This window comes from Equus caballus, chromosome 13 (genome assembly GCF_041296265.1).
Source record: "Equus caballus isolate H_3958 breed thoroughbred chromosome 13, TB-T2T, whole genome shotgun sequence".
Taxonomy (NCBI): domain Eukaryota; kingdom Metazoa; phylum Chordata; class Mammalia; order Perissodactyla; family Equidae; genus Equus; species Equus caballus.
Genome location: NC_091696.1, coordinates 45312001 through 45329685, shown reverse-complemented (window position 1 = coordinate 45329685; position 17685 = coordinate 45312001). Strand labels below are relative to the sequence as shown.

The 17685-nt window shown below is 43.5% G+C and overlaps 1 pseudogene; it reads right to left on the bottom strand.

Moving 5' to 3' along the window:
- Window positions 1-2354: 2354 nt before the first annotated feature.
- On the bottom strand, window positions 2355-3120 carry LOC100630263 (small ribosomal subunit protein eS17 pseudogene; annotated as a pseudogene).
- Window positions 3121-17685: the final 14565 nt, after the last annotated feature.

The following is a 17685-nucleotide window of genomic DNA, read 5'->3' as shown; positions in this document are numbered from 1 at the left end:
CTTTCAGGGCCAGTCCGGTGGTGCAGTGGTTAAGTTCGCAGGTTCCACTTCAGCCGCCCGGGGTTCGCCGGTTCGGCTCACAGGTGCAGACGTACATATCATTTGTCAAGCCATGCAGTGGTAGGCGTCCCACATAAAAAGTAGAGGAAGATAGGCACGGATGTTAGCTCAGGGCCAGTCTTCCTCAGCAAAAAAGAGGAGGATTGGCAGCAAATGTTAACTCAGGACTAATCTTCCTCAAAAAAAAAAGAAAGAAAGAAAAATGCCCTTTCTGCATCATCAACAGAAGAACATTCTGTAGGGGAGCAGAATTTGCTACCCCAAAATGTGTCTCTTGGCTTCATTATTTTTTAAGAACAAAAGACTCAGGCAGAAATTTTGACTTCCCCCCTTAACTGTCTAAAAAAACTTAAGATAGCAGCCAGCCCAGTGGCATAGTAGTTAAGTTCATACTCTCTGCTTTGGTGGCCCGGGGTTCGCAAGTTCGGATCCTGGGTGTGGACCTACTCACTGTTCATCAGCCATGCTGTGGCAGCGTGCCACATACAAAATAGAGGAAGACTGGCACAGATGTTAGCTCAGCGACAATCTTCTTCAAGCAAAAAGAGGAAGATTGGCAACAGATGTTAGCTCAGGGACAATCTTCCTCACCAAAAGAAAAAATAATAATCAAGATACAAGGGCTGTTCCAGGAAGGAGCTATCACCATAGATAACTCTAGTTTAATATGAACTGGGTGTGGTAGACAGGGAGCAACCTAGCAAGGCCCTTTCGATCAAAGTTCTCTCCATGTCCCATTGTCTCTGCCAGGCATGGCAGACATTTGTTTACCAAACATTTGCTTTTCCAACTCTGTGTAAATTTCCTTCCTCCCTTTGAAGTCCCAAATTACTACCCTTAACATCTTCTTTTGTCTTTAGAAGAAGATGGTATTTAAGGTGGTGGCTTCAACTATTTTGGCAAGTTACTCAGTTTTCCTGGGTTTCTCCCATGTATACACGTTATTAAACTTGGTTTGATTTTCTCCTGTGATTCTGTCTCCTGTCAGTTTAATTCTTGGACCAACCAGAAGAACCTAGAAGGGGAGAGGAAAATTTCTTCCTCTCTTACAATTCTTATCACCAAAGACTGGGAGTCAACACCAAAATGGATCTGTACAAACCAACCTGCTAACGTAACCCTTATCTTCCATTAGTTTCCCCCATATATTTCCTAGTCACTGTGCCACAATTTACTGCCCCTTGCCCAAACCCCTTTGTCTCTTGTTACATTCCCAGAATTTATTGTTCTTTGTAAGCTTTTGGGTCTAACAGCTTCTTCAGGTCTTCATTTTCCTTTTGAAGACATCTGTGTACACATAAAAACTTTACATAAAACGGGGCTGGTCCAGTGGCGTAGCGGTTAAGTTTGCATGTTCCGCTTCTGCGGCCCGGGGTTCACTGGTTCGGATCCCGGTCACAGATCTATGCACCGCTTATCAAGCCACGCTGTGGCAGGCATCCCACATATAAAATGGAGGAAGATGGGCACAGATGTGAGCTCAGGGCCACTCTCTCTCAGCAAAAAGAGGGGGATTGGCAGCAGATGTTAGCTCAGGGCTAATCTTCCTCAAAAAAAATTATGTAAAATATGTACACTTTTCTCCTGCTCATCTGTCTTACATGAATTTAATTCTTAGGCTCAGCTATAGGTCCTAAGAGGGTAGAAGGAAGTTTTTCCTCTCCTACATCCGCCTCCCACTGTGGTCAAAAGACGGCTGGGCAGGAGCTCCAGGGCTGCGTCCTTCATTCCTATTAGAAGAAGCAACGTCTTTCTCTGAATTTTTCTTGGAAAAGGGAGGAAACCTCTTTCCCAGAACTTGCCAGCCTCTCGTTGCCTCTCATAGCTCCGAACCTGGTCATATGTACATACATTCTTAAGACAATCATGAGTTCTGGGAAACTAAACTGTTTTTGCTGATTGCCTCAAACTGACAATGTGCCACCCCTGAATCCATAGGTGGGATCAATCCCACCTAAACTGTTTGGCTAATTTCATTCAAGGAAATCCAGTAGACTGTTGCCAATGGGAAGGAATGGGTGCTAGTCAGCAAGCAATAACGTTCAATCTTGATGGCTTAACTTTTTTTCTTTTTTTAAAAAGTAGTTTTATAGAGAAACAGTTCCTATATCATACAATTCACCTATTTAAATTGTACAATAGCTTTTAGTATATTTGCGGAGTTGTGCAACCATCACCAACCATCTATTTTGGAACTTTTAAAAAAATTATTTTATTGAGGTCATATTGGCTTTTAACATAGTGTAATTTCAGGTGTACATTATTCTAGTTCAGTTTCTGTATAGACTGCATCGTGTTCACCGGCAATAGTCTCGTTTCCATTTGTCAGCATATACACATGCCCCTTCACCCCTTTCACTTCCACCCTCTCCTCCTTCTTCTCTGGTAACCACTAATCTGTTCTCCTTACCTGTGCGTGTGTTTGTTTATCTTCCACATGAGTGAAATCATACGGTGTTTGTCTTTCTCTGTCTGACTTATTTCACTTAGCATAAAATCCTCCAGGTCTATCTATGTTGTCGTAAATGGCACGATTTTGTCTTTTTGTTGTTGTTGTTATTGTTGTCCAAGGTTTATTGACAACATAACAGCACAGCAGAAAGATTCCAATGGTTCCGCGTGGCGTTTTGAAGTTCCTCCCAGCTGTAGGCTGAGTGACCTGCAGTTTGGACAGACTGTCAAAATCCAAGAGTTTCAGCATGTCCTCAGTGTCAGGATCTACTTCAGTGATCTCCTGATCCAGAGCTCAGACCTCAGGAACATAATTATGTCTCCTTTCTCTCTCATAATCCTGCAGCCTGATGGGTATACCTCTCACCAGGCCTCTCTGAATCCGCTACATCAGATGAGCGACATGGCCTGCTATCCTTTGGTGGGGGCTCTTGCTGGGAATAACTGTGATGTCCTCCCTCATACATGTGCTTATTGGCATGGAAGTCACTGCCTGGGCACGTGTAGTCTTTCTCAATGATGACCCAGGCCAACTTCTTCCTGGTTTCATTGTGAACACGGCCCATGTTGGCAGGTTCCTGGTAAAAGAGCGATTTTGTCTTTTTCATGGCTGAGTAGTATTCCATTGTGTATATATACCACATCTTCTTTATCCATTCATCCATTGATGAGCACTTGTGTTGCTTCTACACCTTGGCCATTGTGAATAGTGCTGCAGTGCACGTATAGGTGAATATATCTTTTTGAATTATTTATTTCATGTTCTGTGGATAAACACCCAGTAGTGGGATAGCTGGGTCATATGGTATTTCCATTCTTAATTTTTGAGAAATCTCCATCCTGTTTCCCATAGTGGCTTCTCACTAGCAGTGTGTGAGTGTTCCCTTTTCTCCACATCCTCTCCAACACTTGTTATTTCTTATCTTGTTAATTATAGCCTTAAGGGCTTAACTTTTAATTGTGAAATTCTATACAGTGTATCTCTGTCTTCTAAAACATCTTGGGACAAAAACTTTAAACATTGGTGGAAAGCTTTGTGAAAGTACTTTCGTTCATATCCCATGTGAATGAGGGAGAAATGCGTTCCTTGTATTTACCACATATTGCCCCTCATTTCCTCCTAGAATATGCAAGTAATAAAAGTCTTTTTTTTCATTAAGTCTTCAAATGACCCGGGTGACTCTGTGCACTTTTCCTCTGTTAAATCTGTTTTGATGCCAGGTAGACATGCTCTTTTGAATGTTTTTCTACTTAATTTATTTGGAGGAAACATCTCTGATCATTTCTCGTGCAGGAGAAAGGTTAGATGGCTCTTGGCTGGTTCTGGTATGCCAGGAATTCAGGACAAAGGTGAGAAATGATTTTATGGGCATTATTGAGCAAAGAGGGGTAGACAGCTGACAGTACAAGCAGGAAGCCTGGAACAGTGTTTATTGGAGGAAATAACAGAGATAGGGCAGTGCCAGGTGTGTGACCCCTCTCCCCTCCAATGCCCATTGCCACATAGGGCAGAACACAGACTTAGCCGAGCCAGATGAGAGTCCAGGAGATGAACCAGCCTCTGGGCTTACCAGTCCTGTGGTTGAGGCTGTATCAGCTTCACCCTGAAGTGACCTTGGACTGTAGTGCAAGTCTGGTAGATAGAGCCTTTTAATATGACATACTCCTCAGTCCTGTTCCACTACATCAGCATTCTGCCAGAACGTTTACTCTTTTTACTCTCAGCTCTAACCAGCTTCTGTAACCCAAACAGACTCTTTCTACAGGAAGCCAGCTTCCTCCCTCGGAGGCCAGTCTGCAGGGGAGCAGTCTCCAGACAAGTTAATCCTTGCCTCTCAGTCCACCCCTTGATTTCAAAGGATAGCTTCTACGTGTCATATTCCACCCCACCAGCAGTCTTGCACCTATACCTGCTGAACCATAAGGATTGTGAAGCTAGTCTCTGGTTTTGCTATGGGAGACACTGAAGGATGGTTAGAAGAGTGAGCGGGAAAAGGAAGGCGATGAATAACACCTGAAGCCCTCCCAAAAATCAGGGGCCAAAGGATCCCAGATAAGACAAGAGAAAAGGTTCCAGGCTGCTGATCAGAGCATCTTAGTCAGCCATTCTACCCATTTCGATACATAGGAGTCTGGTTGTTCTACCTTGCCACCAGAGTTAACCTAAACACAACACAGTTTAGTGAGGGTAGAGTCCACTCCCTGTCTGGCCTGCAGAAACTAAGGAATAATTCTCTTGTCTAAGACCACTCCGACCTAGGCCTCCATGCTGATTTGCTTGGATCCTAGGACTGGAGGCACTGGCTATCTGGTCTGGTGGGGTGAGAAATCCCATATGGATCTCACCAGTTCATTAGTCCCTTGACCCAGAAATGGAGCCCCACATGAACCTGTAGCATCATGTTCCATGTATAATAACCAGTTCCAGGCCCCAGGATGATTATGGATCTGGGAGAGAGCCCTGGAAAACTCAGAGTGGCCACCCCGAGGTGAAGATCCTATTCACTAAAGGTGGACTGGAGATGGCTATCTGTCTAGACAGAATAGCCCAAGGACACATAGTCCATTCCAGGAAATCATAGTCATTCGTGGTCATTGTCAGAGGTGTTTCTACTGGCAAGCAGAAGCTTTGAGTGTAGTCAAGTAAGACTGAATCTGTAGCTGTAATTGGGGAGTGTACATGGCCTAGAGAGAGGACAAGGTGCTCTGTAGGACCCACTAGGTCCTGAGATTTGGGTCCATTCTTGGTGGTCTCACCAGCAGGCATTGGGTAGGGTGAATACAATGGAGTATACCAAAGGGCTGGGAGTGCTGGGAGCAGACCCTGGGATGGTGATGTCAGGGAGCAAACTTTGCCACCCCAAAATGTGTCTCTCTGGCATGAGGATTATTTCAGGCTGATTATTTTTAAGAAACAAAAGACTCAGGCAATATCTCTTTTTGCCTCCCTCTTAACTGCCTAAAGAATTTAGATAAAGGGCCTGTTCCAGGAAGAAGAGCTATTGCCAGAGATGTCTACAAAGAATAAGAGGCAGGTGTGGTCAACTAGGGGAAACTTAGCATGGCCTGGTTGATCAAAGTCCTCTCTGTGTCCCACTGTCTCTGCATAGCATATCAAACATTTGTTTACCAAACCTGCTTTTCCCATCTTCCTGAAAATTGCTTCCCTCTCCTTTGAAGTCCTATTACCCTACGCTCTTCTCCTTAGCTCAGGATGGCATATAAACCTCAATTGCTCCTCTGTCAGGGAGCCTCGTATCTTTGGGGTTCCTGTACATATGAAATTGGATTTGATTTTCTCCTGTCAATCCGTCTCATGCCAATTTAATTCTTAGACCAGCCAGGAGAACCCAGAAGAGTAGAAGAGAAATTTTTCCTCCCCCAACAGTGACCAACTCTCCCCTTCTACATCTGCTTCCAGACTGATGGAGGAGATGGACATACCTCCTCTCAAAGCAATCAGCACAGTGAGTCTTTTCTCCAACTTGAGATCAGGCTGTACTTTCACGTACACCAGACAAAGTGCTCACCTTGTGTTTGGAGGCATGCCAAACAGAAATGGCTGCTTTTCACATATTAGAATTACATTCAGGGTGACAAGATGCTCATTCTGTGACGAGCACCACTTGGAAAGTGAAGTCTGGGAGCTCCGGCTGGACAGGACACAGGTCATCGAGTGGAAAGTGGGGCAGAATTGTGTGCAATGGTTACAGTATTCTTGCTGATACTGTCTATCTCTTAAGCTCTATTCACCTAAATTGAATATCTATAGTGTGACTTTTCCTGACAGTCTTATTTTTGCTTAATTAGCTTATTTTATAGTGTGTCTATCAATTTTGGGGGAAATGAAATAATCCTGCCAACCTAAGACCCTTCCATACCAATATGAGAGCACAATTTAGTATGGAGTAAACATTATAGTATTTACACGCATGTAAGGTAGCACGAAAGTGACTACAAATTCTGATTTCCACACAAATTTATACAGAAAACTGGAAGAGAGAATAATGAGAAAGTCACAGACAGAAGAGACAGTCTCCACACACCTTGTGAGAAGTTTCTAAGTCAGCCCTGGAGGCCAGCACTCACAGCTCCAAGGACCAGAAAGCCTGCAGTCTTGCACTGCAAAATCAAAAGGCTGGACCTCTTCTGGGGCCTATTGGGTTTTCAAGGAGACATCCTAGGAAGAGAAGGTGAGGAGGTGTAGGGGAGGAAACAGTTTTCCTGGACCCTCTTAGAGTCAGTCCCTGGCTGGGTCTAAAAAACGTAACTGACAAAGAGGTTAACAGGAAAAGAGCACATGAATTTACTTAATATAAGTTTGACATGACGTGGAGCCTTCATAAGGACATGAAGACCAAGCGAAGCAGACCTGTGGACTGTCACCCCAGGTTTGATGGGGAGTGGGCGTTCGTGGAGGAATACGATAGATTGAGGAATACGAGGTAATTGCAGTGAATTGGGGGAAATTTAGCAAGGCCAGTTTGTTAGGATTCTTCTCAGCGTGCCTTTGTCTTCAGAGATAAGGATGTTCTTTTCCTCCAGGTATAGGGAGGGCTCCTCTCACAGGAGTTTTATGCCCTGTTTCAGTGCAGAAAGGCGGGAGCAAGAAGGAGGTCAGAGTGCCCTTCCCGCTTCTGCTTTTTCTCACCCTCCTTCAGCTTAGAGTATTCAATATGCCAAGGGGCCATACTTTGGGGTAGTGTGTCCTGAACCCCATCAGCGGCAATCACCTGCCTCCTCTTTACTAAACAAGAGAAGCCGGGTCACCTTACCCTGACTCTGGCTTATTCCTGCCTTTCCTGCAACTGCCATTAATCATGTTATAGAACAAATCATAAGAAAATTGCCAGAACCTATTTCATGCAGTATTGTTGTCATTTAGCACTGTCGAGTGGATTCCGACTCCTAGTGACCTGTGGACAGCAGAGCAGAACCCTGCCCAGTCTTTTTGTACCATCCTTTCACCTTCCAGCGCTCTATCAGACAATGCTCCACTGCTATTCACAGGGTTTTCATGGCCAACATTTTTGGAAGTGGGTGGCCATGTCCTTCTTCCTAGTCTGTCCTAGTCTGGAAGCTCCAGTGAAACCTGTCCACCAGGGGTGACCCTGCTGGTATTTGAAATCTTGGTGGCATAGCTTTCAGCATCACAGCAACATGCAGCCGCCACAGTCTGACAACAGACACACGGGTGGTGTGGTTCCCTGAGTGGGAAACAAATCTGGGTCATGGAGGTGAGAGCACCAAATCTTAACCACTGGACCACCAGGGCTGGCTCGTTTCATATGGTATATGGTTTATATATTTACAGAAGTAATACACCAATATATTCCTGTAAAATTTTTCAAAAAATAAATAAGTATATAGAATTTCAAGATGAAATTTCCTCTTCCCTCCCCTCTACAGGCAGCCTGCCCTGCCCCCACTTCTGCCTTCTGAACTGACTCTGACCTTTTTTTATGCGTATCAAGAAACTAAGACTGAAGTGGCCGGACTGGTTGGGTAGATCCTCTGGCCTCCTGGGTCTTTTGCACCTCAAGATGGTGGAGGCCCTCAAATCAAAGCCCTCTGGGCATGGAAGGTCATGGATTGTATGAGAATTTGTATTTATAAAGAACTTTATCTGAAAGTTGAATCTCTTGCCCCACACCCCTCTCTCCCCCTCCTTTTAGGCAGGCCAAACTACCAGTCCATCCTTCATTCCTTAAGTGCAATTCCAAAATCAAAATCCAAGATAGTTTTAACAACTAAAGATTTTGTTTTCTTTTGCAGCAAATTCATTCAGTAGCAAAGCCTGACTTGTGGCTATTTATCGTCTTAATTTGTTGATTTTAGTGCACATATTTATACACTTTCCTACAGATGAATTAATGTCGTGCATTACCCACTGGAAATGTTATGAAAATACAAATATAGGAACTGTATTATCACCCTAAAACCAAAAATTCTGAATTCTGAAACACTGCTCGCCTTAAGGATTTGGGGCCTGGAATACCCATCCTGTCGCCACCCTTTTTATCTAACTGATCAGTTGTTATTGCTGCATAGCGAACCACCCTGAGGCTTAGTGGGTTAAAACAAGAGTCATTGATTTAGCTCACACATCTGCAGTTAGGTCAGCAGTCCGCCGGGAGAGCTTGTCTCTGCTCTAGGCGGCATCAGCTGGGGTAGTTTGCGGACTGGAGGACCCATTTCCAGGATGGCTCGCTCACACGGCTGGCAAGTGGGGCTGGCTGTCGGCCAAGACAGAGTGTCCAAAAGACAGGAAGTGGAAGCTGCCCATTTGTAAAGCACAGCACCACTTCCACGTTATTCTGATGATCAAGTAGTTACAAGGCACTAGCCACAGATCTTCATGGGAGTGTCATGGAATTTTGAAAGCTTGTTTTAAATGACCATACGATCACTCATTCTTCAAGTAGCGGCTCTAACGCCATCCTCTCTGAGAAGTTTCCAGGCCTCTTGAGACAGTGCAAAGTGCCCCTCCTTTGTATTTACCAAGAGCGTGTAGAGAATTTTCTTGTTTTAAATCAACTTTAAGGAGGCATAATTTACATACAATAAAACTGCCCAACTGTAAGTCTACAGTTTGATGGGTTTTGATAAATGGATACTCCTCTATAATCGCCACCACAATCAAGACAGAACATTTCCATTACCTTAAAGAGTTCCCTCAGGCCGTGTAGGAGATTTCTTAAAGAGCCCCGTTGAAGCTTTTGTTGTTGTTGCTGTTTTTTTGTCTGTTTGTCTTGGGCTAGGATAAAGGGAAGTGAGAGCTGAGAAAACCTGGTTAGAGTCTACTCTTCTGCAGTAAGGAAGTCGCTGTAACCACGTACTTGTCAGCTACTGCTAATCACCGAAGTTCGGTGATTGCGAGCACTGCTGTATCTCGCCTCGCCAAGGAAGCTGGGTAAAGCGAGCAGTGACAAGTGAGTCCCCACCCCTGCAGGCACAATGCAAGTCAGATCTGATCTCTGCTAAAGGTAATCCAATGGTTTCCCACTGCCTTTAGAATGAAATCCAATCTCTTGGCCCCAAATTAGGCCACTGCGATCTCCCTCTGCTATCTTCCTCCCAGGCCTCTGGGACTCCCTATGCTATGGTCACATGGCCTTCCTTCAGGTCCTCTAACATTCAGTGTGTTCCTACCTCAGGGCCTTTGCATTAGCTGTTCCCCCTTCTTGCCAATCAGGTATCTCTTTGAATTTCATTGTAACCAGCAGTTAATAATGGATTGTCCACTCACTTTTGTGTCTTTCCGCAATGCCAAGATTTATTACAGTAAATTCAAAGGATCTCGTTGCAAGTGACTGAGGTCCAGGAACAGCGGTAACAACCTGGCAGCCCTTTACCGAGACGCAATCAAACATCACACAATAAATCACGAGTATCATAAGAACATATTAACTAACACCAAACACAGCATTCAGTATGCAAGGGGTTACGAACCAAAATCCACAAAGTCCTTGGCACGGTCCAGTGAGTCAGAACAGGAAATCAGCCCAGCCGAAGGGAAGGCAAGAGGCATTGGAATCAGCAAGGCGACCAGCAGCCTGTTGTCTGCTCTCTGGAATGGCTCACTGGCTTTGGTCCGCCTTCACCTTCCCCTTTTTTGCTGCTTCCACATCTTGTTCGGGTCTGCAGCCTGCTGTTTGGTTATCTCTGGGGGTGTCTGTGATTTTTATGGGTGTTCCTTTAAGGCGTTGACAGTTACACCATCACTCCATTTTCTTGTGTCAAGTCCTTCCATTTTGTATGCTCTCTAGAGTCACCTCCTCAGAGATTCACCTCCCTGAATTCCTAATCCAAAGACATTCTTTCCTGTCAAGATATCAGTATTAAACCAAAGACTCCATATCCGAACAGGCAACGTGGAAAGACCTGGGTCTCACGCCTTCTGTCTACAGTGCTCCTCTACTGTGTGTTTTGGCAGTGAGCTCTATATGGTAGGGCTAAGATCCCTGGTGGCACTCTACTAGTGAAATCAAACCTGTGACACATCACGTCATCATAGCATTGATCACACTGTACTAAAATGACTAATTTACTTGTTTACCTTATTTCAGATGACAAATCCCTTGAGGACACGGACCTTTTCTTGTTCACTGTGACCCTGGCACATCACAGATGCTCATTAAATATGTGCTGAATGACTAAAGGGATAAAAGAGTGAAAAAACCAATAATTCTAAAACTGATAAGAACAACGTGAGAAGCCGTCGTCACTGGTTGAGATTTTGAGTTATATCCTAACTAGAATCATTACAGTTCCTCTTCTGGCCTCTTACTCTAGTTGCTGAATGTGATGGCTAATTTTATGTGTCAGCTTGACTGGGCTAAGAATGCCCAGATAGCTGATAAGATAATTTTTTTGTCTCCTAACAAACAATTTTTCAGCCCCTTGGCCAGATATCTAGAAATGGAATTGTTGAATGCTATGATAGACCATAATTTAATTTTATATATATAAAAAATACTGCCAAGCTGTTTTCCAAAGTGGTGGTACCATTTTAAAGTACCAGCAGTGTACAGCAATCAGTTGTTGCAAATCCTCACCAACACTTGGTGTCATGAGTCTTTTCAGTTTTCACCCTCCCACAGGGTGTATAATGGCATCTTGTCATGATTTTATGTGGCATCTCCCTGATGATCAACTACGTGGAACCCCTTTTCTATGTTTATAGGTCATTCTTAGATGAAGTGGAATAAGGTAACTTCAATCCAAAGGCAAAAAAATAAGCAAACCAAAGAATACAAGCTTCCAGCTTGTGCCCTGAAACCTCCAACCAATGGGTTTAAGGATCACATGCCTCTAGTGGATAGCCTGGGCCCACTTCCTGAAGTTCAGGGATGTGGTGAACCCCTTCCTGCTTCCCCAACTCCCAGAAATGACAGTGCAATTTCTACTATTCAGATAACAACATGGCACAGCTACCGTTCTGCACCCAAGCTGCTTAGCAAAATGGCACCAGATGTAGAGTATAGAGCAAGGAACCCCCTTGTTCCTGTCCTGCTGCCCTCATTACCACACAGACTAACACTTGAGAGCAACATCTAGAGTTTGTCCCATTGATGTGGACATTGCGAAAATATTCCACTTAAAAATATTTATAGAGGGGCCAGCCCCAAGGCCTAGTGGTGGAGTTCGCGTGCTCCACTCTGGCGGCCCAGTTTTGCCAGGTTGGATCTGGGGCATGGACATGGCGCCACTCGTCAGGCCATGCTGGGGTGGTGTCCCATGTGCCACAACTAGAGGGACCCACAACTGGAGTATACAACTGTGTGCCAGGGGGCTTTGGGGAGAAAAAGGAAAAATAAAATCTTAAAAAAAAATTTACAGAGTATAAATGAAACCATTGTGTTGCCTAACTATTGTTATATTGTGAATATATTTCAGAAACGGATATCTTTTCTTGAAAGAATCTTAAGTGCTAAGATTTTTTCATGTGTTTCTTGCATTTAATCAGCTGAAGATGCATTTGTATTCTTAAGAAAAATTTCAAACTTCAAAGAAGTGGACTCTCACTGGATTGATGGGAGAGACCATACTTTTGTTATAGTTACAAGTTACAAAAAGTGGAATGACTATAAATTAATTAAAGACAAAACGGAAATTGAACCGAATGACTCTTAACAGGAACTCCATGACTGTGAAGTGATGCAGGTTTTGGACAAACACAAGCCTGAGGCAGGAACTCGTGACGCAGAGAGAGTTACGGCATGTGCTCAAACTTGTCATGTGATCGAACATAATACATGCCTCATGTGAATGGATGTTTTGAGAGCTATTGCTTATTCCTGCCACAGGAACGGCACATGCTAAGTAGGGGCCCCTCCTTTAGTCTGGATCCAAGAATGGAAAGACACATCTGACAGGAGCAGAGCAACCACTAACCTGCAACTGTTGTGGGTTGAATTGCGTCCCCCAGAAAGACAAGTCCTAGACTCCAATACCTGTGAATGGGACCTTATCTGGAAATAGGGTCTTTGTAGATGTAATTAGTTAAGATAAGATCATACTAGATTAGGGTTGGCCCTCAATCCAATATGACTGGTGTCCTTACAAGAAGAGAGAGTACACAGGGAAGAAGGTCATGTGACAATGGAGGCAGAGGTCAGGGTGATGCAGCTACAGGTCAAGAACTCCAAGGCTTGCTGGCAACCACCAGAAATTAGGAGAGGGGCATGGAACAGATTCTTCCTCAGTATCTCCAGAAGAAACCATCTCCACCAACACCTTGGTTTTGGACTTCTGGTCTCCAGAACTATGAGAGAATAAATTTGGTGTTTAGCGACCCAGCTTGTGGTCCTTTGTTACGGTAGCTCTCGGGAACTAACACAGCAACCAACGTAAGCATGAGCAAGTGAGTAATTAACTTTGCTGTTGGACATCACTGAGATGGTGCTGTCAGTTTTTAAATTGTTAAAGGTTAATAGGTACATTATAGAAAACTGAAAAATACAGGAAGCAAAGTACCCAAACGTCATCCATAATCGTAAGCACTTTACAGTTTGATGTGTTCTAGGTCCTACGTGTGCGTACAAAGAACTACGCAAACATTTTTATGTGGTTGAGCTTGTGCAGGGTGTATCATGCGTTTTCACACATCATGATCGTGAATAATGACCAATTCAAAGTCCAAAAGCCACGAGTATTTTGATAACTAAAAATACAGTACACCAAATCAATCAGTAAAAAAAGAAAGAAAAAGAAATCCTGCTTTTCTTGGTGTGATGGTTAATTTTGTGTGTTAACTTGACCGGTCATGGGGCTCCCACATTAAACGTTATTTCTGGGTGTTCTCAGAGCCAGTTTAAATCAATCAATCCCATTGGTTCTGTTCTCTGTAGAACCCTGACTAATACACTTGGGGGACAAAAATGTCATAAAAGACAAAAATGGCAACAGGCCTCTAGATAAAGATATCGACAGAATTACAGTTAAAATACTGCATTCCCTCCTGTTCAATATTAAAAGAGACATAAAACAATAGAGTACAATGATTTTAAGAGAATTCATTATCAGACATATTCTATTAAAATATTATCAAGAAATATGTCTCCTCTCAGTTATTTAATAATGTATTTCTACAGTACAGCCAAAAAGAGTTGTATACATACATCAATGGTTATCATCAAAATCTCCATGTGAGGGGCTGGCCCCATGGCTGAGTGGTTAAGTTCGTGTGCTCCGCTTCAGCAGCCTGGGGTTCACTGGTTTGGATCCCAGGTGTGGACCTACACTGCTCATCAAGCCATGCTGAGGTGGCATCCCACAGAGAAGAACTGGAATGACTTGCAACTAGGATATACAGTCATGTACTGGGGCTTTGGGGAGAAAAAAAAAGAGGAACATTGGTAACAGATGTTAGCTCAGGGCCAAACTTCCTCACCAAAAAAAAAAAAAAAAAAGTAAGCAAATGTGAACACATCTGCCCATACCTCTCCCCACCACCAAATTAATGGACGAGTCCTGACACGCACTGCTCAGAGGTGGTTTAACAATTCCATGTCCAAGATGCTTCTTTTCTATTAATTATTTTAAGATATTTACAAATTGGCTAATTCACTAGCTCTATTTTTTTACTTTTTTTTTTTTTGGTGAGGAAGATTCACCTTGAGCTACTGTCCATGCCAATCTTCCTCTATTTTGTAGGTAGGATGCCTCCACAGCATGGCTGATGAATGGAGTAGGTCCATGCCTGGGATCTGAACTCTCAAACCTAGGCTGCCGAAGGGAGAGTGTGGGAATTTAACCACTCATGGGGCCAGCCCCTCCCTAGCTCTATTTTTTTTTTTTTTTAAAGATTGGCACTTGGGCTAACAACTGTTGTCAATCTTCCTTTTTTTCCCAAAGATTGGCACCTGGGCTAACACCTCTTGCCAATCTTTTTTTTTTCTGCTTTTATATCCCCAAACCCCCCCTGTACACAGCTGTATATCTTAGTTGCACGTCCTTCTAGCTGTGGGATGTGGGACATTGCCTCAACGTGGCCTGACGAGCGGTGCCATGTTCGCGCCCAGGATCTGAACCCTGGGCTGCCACAGCGGAGCACGCAAACTTAACCACTCGGCCATGGAGCCGGCCCCCCAGCTCTATTTTTTATCACACATTGTCACCTCAACACCTACAAAAAGCTGAGATGTTGCAAAATAAACAATGAGCTTTGTCACAATAAACACAGGCACTTTATAAAAAATACACAGATAGAGCTATGGCTATAACTCCAAACTATCTTCTAGACATGGAAATACTAGCAACGGGCCCCTCCCTTCACCCTTCCTCTTCTAAGCCTTCTTCCACCATTTTGATGACAGAGATTCATTTAGCACCAAGAGGTAGATAGCAAAAAATCAGTTTACTAGTTCTACTTGTGTCATATGCGAGCAACTTCTGTAACATCTAGAAAGACTAGATATTATAAAATTTGAACTTATCCTTTATATACATGATAGACACTGCAAAATAAAACCAAACGCACAGAACACAAGAGGGTGATGGTTAATCCTGTCTAACTCTAAGCAGACTAGCATGGAGCCCTTCGTACTTTCTCCTCCCTTCTTCCTGAACCAGCACAAACACGATGTGTTCCCCTCAAGGAAGTAGCTTGACCATTCCACTTCCAAAATACACTATTTCATCTGAATTTTAACAAAAGGGTATTTACAAAATGTGTGCTTTCCCTACCTCTACTTTCAACCTACTTTATGTACTTCTAGAAAAGCTGGACATTTCAAATAAGTGCCGGGAGCTGTGGCTACATCATTTGATCGGCTGTTTGACAGGGTTCAGCCGATTAACGCCGAGGGGTGCAGGGTCGCCCCTTGGTGAAGAATAACCGGCCGGCCCCTCACATAGTTTTGAAACCTGTGCTGCTTCTAATTGCCCTTCATTCCTTTTCCTTTCTTAACCTCCAGTTTTCACTCCTTTGGGTGGCTGCTTGGGAGGCACTACCTCCCGGGAAAATTAGATATAGTAAGAGAATGTGACCACCTGCAGGTAACTTTCAAGGTATTTTTCAGTTAATTAACAGAGGAGCACACAGTCCCTTTTGAGACAAGCAGAAAGGAATCCTGCCCAGATAAGATGTCGAGTTAGGTTTATGGCCTCCATCTGGTTAATGTTTCCTTCTCCCTCCAGTTCTTTGTCTAAATATATATGCATCGTCCTTCTAAGTTTGCTGGTTAATTGGATGATCAAGAAGTATCTATATATTGTTCTTGACCTTCTGCTTTCTGTTAAAATGTTATAGAGGTTTTCTCCTAAAAGCAATAAATAATAAATAATTGATGACTAGAAGGGCCGAGGGGTGCAGGGATGCCCCTCGGTGAAGAATGGCCGGCCCACACCCCTGATATTTTCTGAATTATATGCATGCTTTCTATCAAGGTTATGTCTATACTTATTTCTGTTTTTTATTTTGAAGATACATAGTTTAGCTTAGCTTTTCAGCCCTTTACTTTACTAACAAAATGACATTTTCTCCTGCTGTGTGCTTAGGGGACTGTTAGCTCTACAATCTAAAAGACAAAGGAATGCTTCCACCCCCTAAAGGGCGCGAAAATGTAAAGATGTTTAACTGCCCGCTGAGAATGCAGATAGCCCTGGGGATAAGATACCCTGGAGTCGCCTTTTGTTCCCATTAACCATCTACACTAAAGGGGTAAATGATTGAGGGAGGCAGGGATGGCTCCCCCAGGATGTAAACAGGCGGAATGCTGTCCTGTCCGGAGGCCTGGACCTTCTCTCTTTGATTTAACTTTACCATGAATTACAACAGATGTCTAGGTACCTATCTCTTTTAGCTTAGAGACAACAAACACTAGTTAATTGCGGAGAAGACTACCATTAACCTTATGCTCTACAGAATAGAATGCTAATAAATATTCTTGTGCTCGTTTTTTACTTCCTTCTCTCTCTGAATATTTGTAGAGCTATTTCTGTACTAATCCTGAAAAATATAAAAACGACACTTGTGCACAGTAAAGTTGGACTTGCTAACACCAACCCAAGTCTCACGTACCCTTTATTTTCCCCTCGTTGTGCCGACACCGTCCATCCCTCAGGAACCTGGACTCAGCTGGGGCGGGACTCCGGCAAATAAGGACTTCAGTTTGTCCACTATGTACACAGTAGTGTTGAATAAACTACACTCACGTAACAAAGGTTATATCTGCAGCTGACTTCTAATTATGACCATTGTAGTCTAGAATCCTTTGTTTATCTCAAGTCCTTTCCAAAAACGACCCACTGAATGAGATTTGGTTTTACAACATGATTCCCAACTTTTTACTGCTTTTGTCACCGTTGGGGAAATATAATTAAAAACCAAATCTTCTCCCAATGCAGAAATCCTCTCCACAAAAGTAATAGAGAAAGAAAACAGTTTTATTATTGAATAAGGATTAAACCAGAACGTGCTGCATCACAGGCAATCCACTAAGACATTGCAAAGACAGGAAAAAAATCCCGCCCTTTCATCCTGGCATCCTTTCCCATGCCAAGCCGATACAACTCATTCCATATATGTTCTCCAGATGATAACTAGTGTTCAAGTAAGAGGACTTGACAGCACCATTTGTCACACAGAATTCATCTCAAATTCACCTGGTAATTGAGGTGGCCATCTGTGTTTGCTAATTGGCTTTAGTCAAAGGGAAAATAAACTTCTTATTTTGAGCATTTATGACAGAAGGTAGCTTTGCAACTTGGTAGGCGCCCACTGAAGCTAGGCTCCCAGCCTCCCACAGAAACTTGGAGATAAAGCCTATCTCCCTTAACGATTACATATTGAAGAGATGGTTCCCAGGCCCTTGAGGAAGATATTCCTGGATTTATATACAATACAGCAAAGTTAAATGAAAGGGACATAGGAGCTGGCCTAGCGGCACAGCTGTTAAGTTCCCATGTTCCACTTCAGTAGCCCAGGGTTCGCCGGTTCGGATCCCAGGTGTGGACCTACGCACCTCTTATCAAACCATGCTGTGGCAGGTGTCCCACATATAACATAGAGGAAGATGGGCATGGATGTTAGCTCAGGGCCAGTCTTCCTCAGCAAAAAGAGGAGGATTGGTAGCAGATGTTAGCTCAGGGGTAATCTTCCTCAGGAAAAAAAAAAGGCACATAGCACACTAGGCAATGTGTAATATGACACCTTCTAGTACATCCCAG